The following is a 7,135-nucleotide window of genomic DNA, read 5'->3' as shown; positions in this document are numbered from 1 at the left end:
CCCAGAGGAAAGGGGGGGACAAGCTTTTTAGTAGGGCCAGCTGGGACAGGACAAGGGGGGATGGCTTTAAACTGAAGCAGGGGAGGTTTAGACTGGATCTAAGGCAGAAATTCTTTGCAGTGAGGGTGGTGAAACCCTGGCAGGGGTTGCCCCGAGAGGGGGTGGAGGCCCCATCCCTGGGACCATTCCAGGCCAGGTTGGCCGGGGCTGTGAGCAACCTGATGTGGTTCAAGGTGTCCCTGCTGCTGCAGGGGGGTTGGGCTGGGTGACCTCTGGGGGTCCCTTCCAACCCCAAAACACTCTTTGATTCTCTGTGGGTCTGTTTTTAATACGTTAGCGGTTAGGAACAACAGTGTGAACACGCGGGGGCGTTGCAGCTTTATTACTAACCAGAGGCAATTAAAATCCCAAAAGCACCTCCCCCTGGTCGGACAGGCCGTTGCGGAGCACTGGATACCGGAGGCGTGTGTGGCTATGGATGCTCTGGGCCAGGCAGAGCTGGCGCTGACGGGGTTGGGCTTTCGGAGCTGTCATACTGAAGGTGTTGCCGAGGCACCCTGCAATTCGGGGCGAGGGGACTCGCCGGTGGCAGCAGAGATGTTCTCTGAAGGGACTCAAGTACCGGAGTTCCTGTTCACCATCATCGCGCCAGGGAACAGCCAAGTCATCAGGCATTGAGGCATTTTTTCCTGACTCAAATAGTTGCCCGAGAAGCCACTGAGCATATCCAGTTTAAAATTGATATTTCTGTGTATTTTTGATTTTCAGTTTAAATTTGATAGGCGCTCAGGCTGTTTAGATGAAATGCCCTATATATTATCTCCTGATAAACAGGATTTGTCTTCCTCGCTTCCCTTTTTGTGTTAAGATTGAAAAGATGTAATCCTGGGCTTTATTTTCCGGTCAGGTCATAGAGGTATTGAACACATCCAGCCAGCTAAAATGAATCATAACAAACGTCCTGCTCCTCAGCAGATAAAAAGTTTGGGGGAAATCGGGAGCCACTGGCAAAACTTTTGTCCATCTTCAGTCTAGGAGTTTCCAATGCTGTATTTGCATCTTTAATTCTTTCCGTGGTCATTAGCGACGTGTTGCTCATCATACTAAAGCACTGTTTCCCTGCTCCAGGCAGGGGGGTTGGACTGGGTGACCTCTAGGGGTCCCTTCCCACCCAAACCATTCCGTGATTCTATGAAAATAACACCAAAACAAGGTTACATTGAGAATCCAAAGAGAAAGTTAAAATTATGAGGAATCTGCTCTTCAACTCAAAGGCCCCTGTAATAATGTCCGAGACAGAGAAACGCCGAGGGATCGATGGGGATGGCGAGGACACCTTTAGGAACGCGCAGGTCAACGGGGGCTTCCTTATTAAAGGGACTGTTTGAAGTGGGTAACACAAATTAATCTACTCGTCAGTAAAGCAAAACAACTGCCAAGTGAAAAGCGGCCAAAAGCTGCTGCGGGGCTCCTGTGAAACCCACTACAGGCACTGGAAAGGAAGACGTCATCATGGCGCAATTAAACCACGAATACAGGTAAATGGAGAACGCTGATTGACAAACCCTCGTGATTTTGTGTTCAAATCCAGTTAAGCTAACCTGAGACAATATTCCCGTACTCCAGGTGTCGGTGGGAGCTGTCATACTGAAGGTGTTGCCGAGGCACCCTGCAATTCGGGGCGAGGGGACTCGCCGGTGGCAGCAGAGATGTTCTCTGAAGGGACTCAAGTACCGGAGTTCCTGTTCACCATCATCGCGCCAGGGAACAGCCAAGTCATCAGGCATTGAGGCATTTTTTCCTGACTCAAATAGTTGCCCGAGAAGCCACTGAGCATATCCAGTTTAAAATTGATATTTCTGTGTATTTTTGATTTTCAGTTTAAATTTGATAGGCGCTCAGGCTGTTTAGATGAAATGCCCTATATATTATCTCCTGATAAACAGGATTTGTCTTCCTCGCTTCCCTTTTTGTGTTAAGATTGAAAAGATGTAATCCTGGGCTTTATTTTCCGGTCAGGTCATAGAGGTATTGAACACATCCAGCCAGCTAAAATGAATCATAACAAACGTCCTGCTCCTCAGCAGATAAAAAGTTTGGGGGAAATCGGGAGCCACTGGCAAAACTTTTGTCCATCTTCAGTCTAGGAGTTTCCAATGCTGTATTTGCATCTTTAATTCTTTCCGTGGTCATTAGCGACGTGTTGCTCATCATACTAAAGCACTGTTTCCCTGCTCCAGGCAGGGGGGTTGGACTGGGTGACCTCTAGGGGTCCCTTCCCACCCAAACCATTCCGTGATTCTATGAAAATAACACCAAAACAAGGTTACATTGAGAATCCAAAGAGAAAGTTAAAATTATGAGGAATCTGCTCTTCAACTCAAAGGCCCCTGTAATAATGTCCGAGACAGAGAAACGCCGAGGGATCGATGGGGATGGCGAGGACACCTTTAGGAACGCGCAGGTCAACGGGGGCTTCCTTATTAAAGGGACTGTTTGAAGTGGGTAACACAAATTAATCTACTCGTCAGTAAAGCAAAACAACTGCCAAGTGAAAAGCGGCCAAAAGCTGCTGCGGGGCTCCTGTGAAACCCACTACAGGCCTTGGAAAGGAAGACGTCATCGTGGCGCAATTAAACCACGAATACAGGTAAATGGAGAACGCTGATTGACAAACCCTCGTGATTTTGTGTTCAAATCCAGTTAAGCTAACCTGAGACAATATTCCCGTACTCCAGGTGTCGGTCATGGTGTTTCCTGCGCCAGCTCCTGCCTGCCCCGGCGGAGGGGGGCGGCTTTGAGCAGCAGCCCCCCCGTTCCCTGGCAGCTGCCTTTGATCCTGTGACGGCGAAGAGCGGGACTGACGGCGCGAGCAGGTATTACACGATGGTAACAGCGCAGTTTGAATACATTTTTAATGCGGTAAAAGAGGTGGCGTGAAGGTAGTGAGGGACTTTACAAGGGAGGTTTAGCGCCTGTCATTACGGCCATGGGAAGTTCAAACCTTTCCCCTGTTGGTTGAGGACATTCTGCCATTGCTTACGACTGCGTCTGCACCACGTTGATGGTAGTTTCAAAGACCGCGACATCGGAAGGTAGGATTTCTACTTCCACGCCAAAGATTACATTTGTGAACGAGTCTCTGTTTAATTGCTGTAAGTGATAGCTCTGGCTATGGAAAGAGCTGAACCATTTTTGCTGAAGTTTTCCTGAGCCGATGCTGCTCAAGGATGTTTAAGCGCCAGTGAGGTAGGAATTCGAGCAGTAAAATCAGTATTTTCTCATTTATGCAAGGGCTGAGTAGAAACTTGGTAATACTCATTGCTCGGCAGAGGGGTCGGGCGCCTGTCCCGGGGGGGGGGAGGGGCCTCCGGGTGCTGGGAGGGCGGCAGCTCGGCGCTGGCTGCCAAGGCTGGTTTGGGGGCAACCGTGCACCCGGGGCAATGAACCCCCCGTGAATAAGCAGGCTGAGACAGATACTTAGCACTGCCCTGCTTTTTGCAGATATTCCACATGCTGGAAAATTAGAAAAAAACCCAACCCAACCCGTATGTATACAATTGCAATATTTATAGGTCCTTCCTGTACTGAACCGGCTGGTTCTAGGAACAGAATGAAGAACTCGCCCGAGGAGAAAGCAGACAAACACGAAGCAGAGAGCACCGCTTTTACAGTTTAGCAGGAAAACGGGAGCTTAAAATGCTGGTTTATTCACTGCGAATATAAAGCTATGTATTTTTTCCATAAGTTTCTCTCGTTCACATTTCATTATTCTCAGAAACATAAATACAAGGAAGCAGAGGAAGACGAAAAGTGGAAGGCAGCTAGAACTGCGGCTTGCCCACATCTTGCGGGGCGGTGAATTGTACCACAGCCCTGCAAAGGTTCGCTAGCGCTTCGCACCCGTGGTGGAGCGGCCGGGCTCATCCCTCGTGGCTGTACGTGCTTTATTTCCTCTGCCCACAATTTATCAAAAGTGTTCTGAATAAAAACTGCACGGGTCAATGATGCCGGTCAACCACCCTGGAACTAAATTCGCTGCCAGAAATAGCCAAGCAGGAAGTTCCGCAGGCTTTATACCTGGGATCAAGGCTCCGCACGGGCGCAGCCACGGAGCGGCACATCGCGGGGAGCCCGGAGCGGTGCCTGGGGGTCCCCTTTCATATCATGGAAGGCATTAAAGTGTCACATCTGTCTGTGCGGTCCCTCAGCCTGCGTACGTTAGAGGCGCGCTGTCGTAGGCGGTCAGGCACGCGGCAGGGATCCTTCCAAGCACCCGGCGAGGTGGGAAAGTTCCTGCAAAGGCCGCTGGCTCTGGAAGCCTGAAGCTGCTCTTTGGACGCTGAGCTGGGATCGAGGGCACGGATCCTGCCTTCATCCCTTGCGAGTGAGCACCAGGAGTCCCGCTGGCGCGACGGAGCAGATCCGACGCCTTTGTAGAAACCAGCAGCGTGGGAAGAAGTGTTCCTGTGCCGCAGCAGCACGGGAAGGAACAAATCCCGGGGCTTTCCGTGTCGCTTGGAGGGAAGCTCCGAGCTGCTCAGTAACAAGTGGAAATGGAATTTAAATCACTGCAAAAGACAATTGCATAATTAAAAATACACTCAGTCGGGCTATTGGCACTTTGCAGGTTTCCCTTCATTGTCCAATTTAAGGGAAGGGGCGAAGCGTGCGTACGTTGCCCGAGTCTGCCTCCTGCCATCTCCAGCCAGAGGTGGTTTGCGGCAGCCGAATGAGGTTTATTTGCTGCAGAAATATTATTTGTCTCTCGTGCTCTTGGAGGAACAAATTTTCTCTCTGATACGATAAAAAGCATATGGAACATTGAAAACCAAAATAATCGACAGCTTTTCACGGGCATGATGGATACAGATGACTTGGGGAGCTCACAGCCTTGGACCCAATTCGAGTACTGGGAGTTTGTGTCTCCACATGAGGTGCCTGTCCTTATTTATCACAGAGCCCAATGGAGAAAGTGTCTCTCAGTTCTTTAAAAGCTTTTATGTCTTCTTAATTCAAGACACTGAATAAAAATTAGCTACCCACTGATATTTTTTTATTTCTAACACAAATCCTCTTTTGCTTGCCATTTACATTTTTAGATGGGACCCAGGATTTGTCTTTCTTTTGTGATTTTGGTGCTTTAGATGAAATAGCTCTTGTTGAAAAAAAAATATCACCTGCCTAATTCTTTACCAAGCAACTAAACATTGATTTTTTATTTTCCTGAAGCGGCTCAGCTTCTGAAGTATCTGCAGGCTTTGGTTTCAGCTCGGTGTTTTGTAGACCATATAGCATACATTGGAATTGTAAGAAGTATTAAAAAGTGGCATAAAATGCAAAATATGATGTAAAATACCTTGGCTTCACCTTTTTCCCCTGCCTTGGTCACCCTAGGACAACATTTCCAGCCGCTGCCCCTTCTCCCTCTGCTCTTCTGCCACAAACTGGCCATGGCCCAGACCAAAGCCCGGGGATGGGATAGCAGTGGGAGCCCTCGGGAAACCGCCCGAGAAGTCTCCTGGGGAGCATGTTTGGGCGTCTGGGGATGATATCTCCTGGCTCAGTGGGCTGTGCTGCCAGCAGGAAGGCTGGTTTTCCTCAGCAGTTAATTGAGGGAGATGGGGCTGGCTTTTCTGGGACACAGGCGGAGGCATGGCACCGCGTCAGCGCTCGCCTCTCTTCTCGCCATGAGGGGCTGGGTCGCCAGGATAAGCGAAGAAGATCTCGGGCTTTAGCCCCCACGTGCAGCCTCACCAGCTTCGAGCCCTGGGGAAGTGTCCCTGGGCTCCTGGGCAGCTTCCATGTGGATGGGAGCGAGATGGGGGGCAGCTCCTGGGCGGACGTCACGTCATTTCTAGAGCAAAGCCATATCCTCAAAAGCAATGGGAGCGTTCCTCTTTGCAACGAGTATATGCACCCTCGCGGTCAACAGAACGCTTTTCCAGAGCGTGCAAACCCCCGCGTGCACGACTACGGGCACAAGTTACGCCACAGACAGGGATCACCGTCACACCGTGCCGGCTCGCGGCCGAGCAGCTCGGTGTCAGGACGAGCTTTTGCTCTGCGCTCTGGCAGGAGACCCCAGTTGCGTCTTGGCACCGAGTCAACCGGCAGAGGGTCTCGCCGGACGTCAACGGGTGAGGGCCTGGACACCCCTGTACGCTCCGCCCGTATTACGCCTTTGCAGAGGTTCTGGAGGCACATCCCATCCTGCGTGTCTTCCACAGTCCCTCCATGCCTAAAACTGTTTAAAATTCCTGATCCGGTTGATGATACTCGCATGCGAAGAATCACAGTGGTTCATGCACCACCTTTGTACCGTCCGTCCATCGCGGATGCAGAAGCTTCGAGATTGCTCTTGACAACTGCTCTCCGGCTCCCTTTTTCTTCTAGGGAAGGGCTTGAAAGCTCATGAGCTGAGCGTGGCAAACTTAATTAAAGCCTGTGGGCTGACAGAGTCTCTCTGTCCCTCAGGTCCTGGATGAAACAATTCTCCCCAAACTGAAAACACTTAAAAGTGTTGGCTTTGTTCTCCCCTTCAGAAAGACTATGAAGGCCCAGAGTCCCCTCAGCTATAGAAGGTGAAATTGTGTTTGGCTTATTTTTCTTTTTCAACGGCGCTGTATCATGTTCGTGAGAGTTCCTGCCTCTTTTCCGGGAGCGACCCCGCCATCTCTCCGGGAATGTCTCGTTGCACGCAGCATATGCTGCCAGCGCCTCCACGCCACGGAGAGGAGATGAGCTGGGAAGCGCAGCGGCACTAGACAGCCGGGTTAATAATAATTTAATGTAGCTCCCTCCTCGGGAGCACTCGCCTTCCTCCAGCCTCCCACCGCCTCGCCTGCGTGAGGGTCTTGCAGGCACCTTCCTTTGCTGCTAATGAGGGGCTTAACGTGCAGCTGCGAGAAGACGAACGCAAGGCTTTGCCTCCTCCAAACTGGTTGATAAAGAAGTCCAAAGGAGAGGAGCTAAAGATCAAGATCCAAAAAAGACAGGGGAATAAAACGGCTCAAAGTAGGACAACACTTAGGGAAGGGACCTTTCTTAATTTTGGAAAGGGAAGAAAAACCCTCTCCACCCGCACTGTGCAGAAGTGGAGGCACCACCAGAGGCGTTGGCTTTGCTCGATCTG

The sequence above is a fragment of the Egretta garzetta genome, unplaced genomic scaffold, assembly GCF_000687185.1.
Source record: "Egretta garzetta isolate BGI_Z169 unplaced genomic scaffold, ASM68718v1 scaffold164, whole genome shotgun sequence".
In the NCBI taxonomy this organism is placed as follows: domain Eukaryota; kingdom Metazoa; phylum Chordata; class Aves; order Pelecaniformes; family Ardeidae; genus Egretta; species Egretta garzetta.
This window is presented reverse-complemented; position numbering follows the sequence as displayed.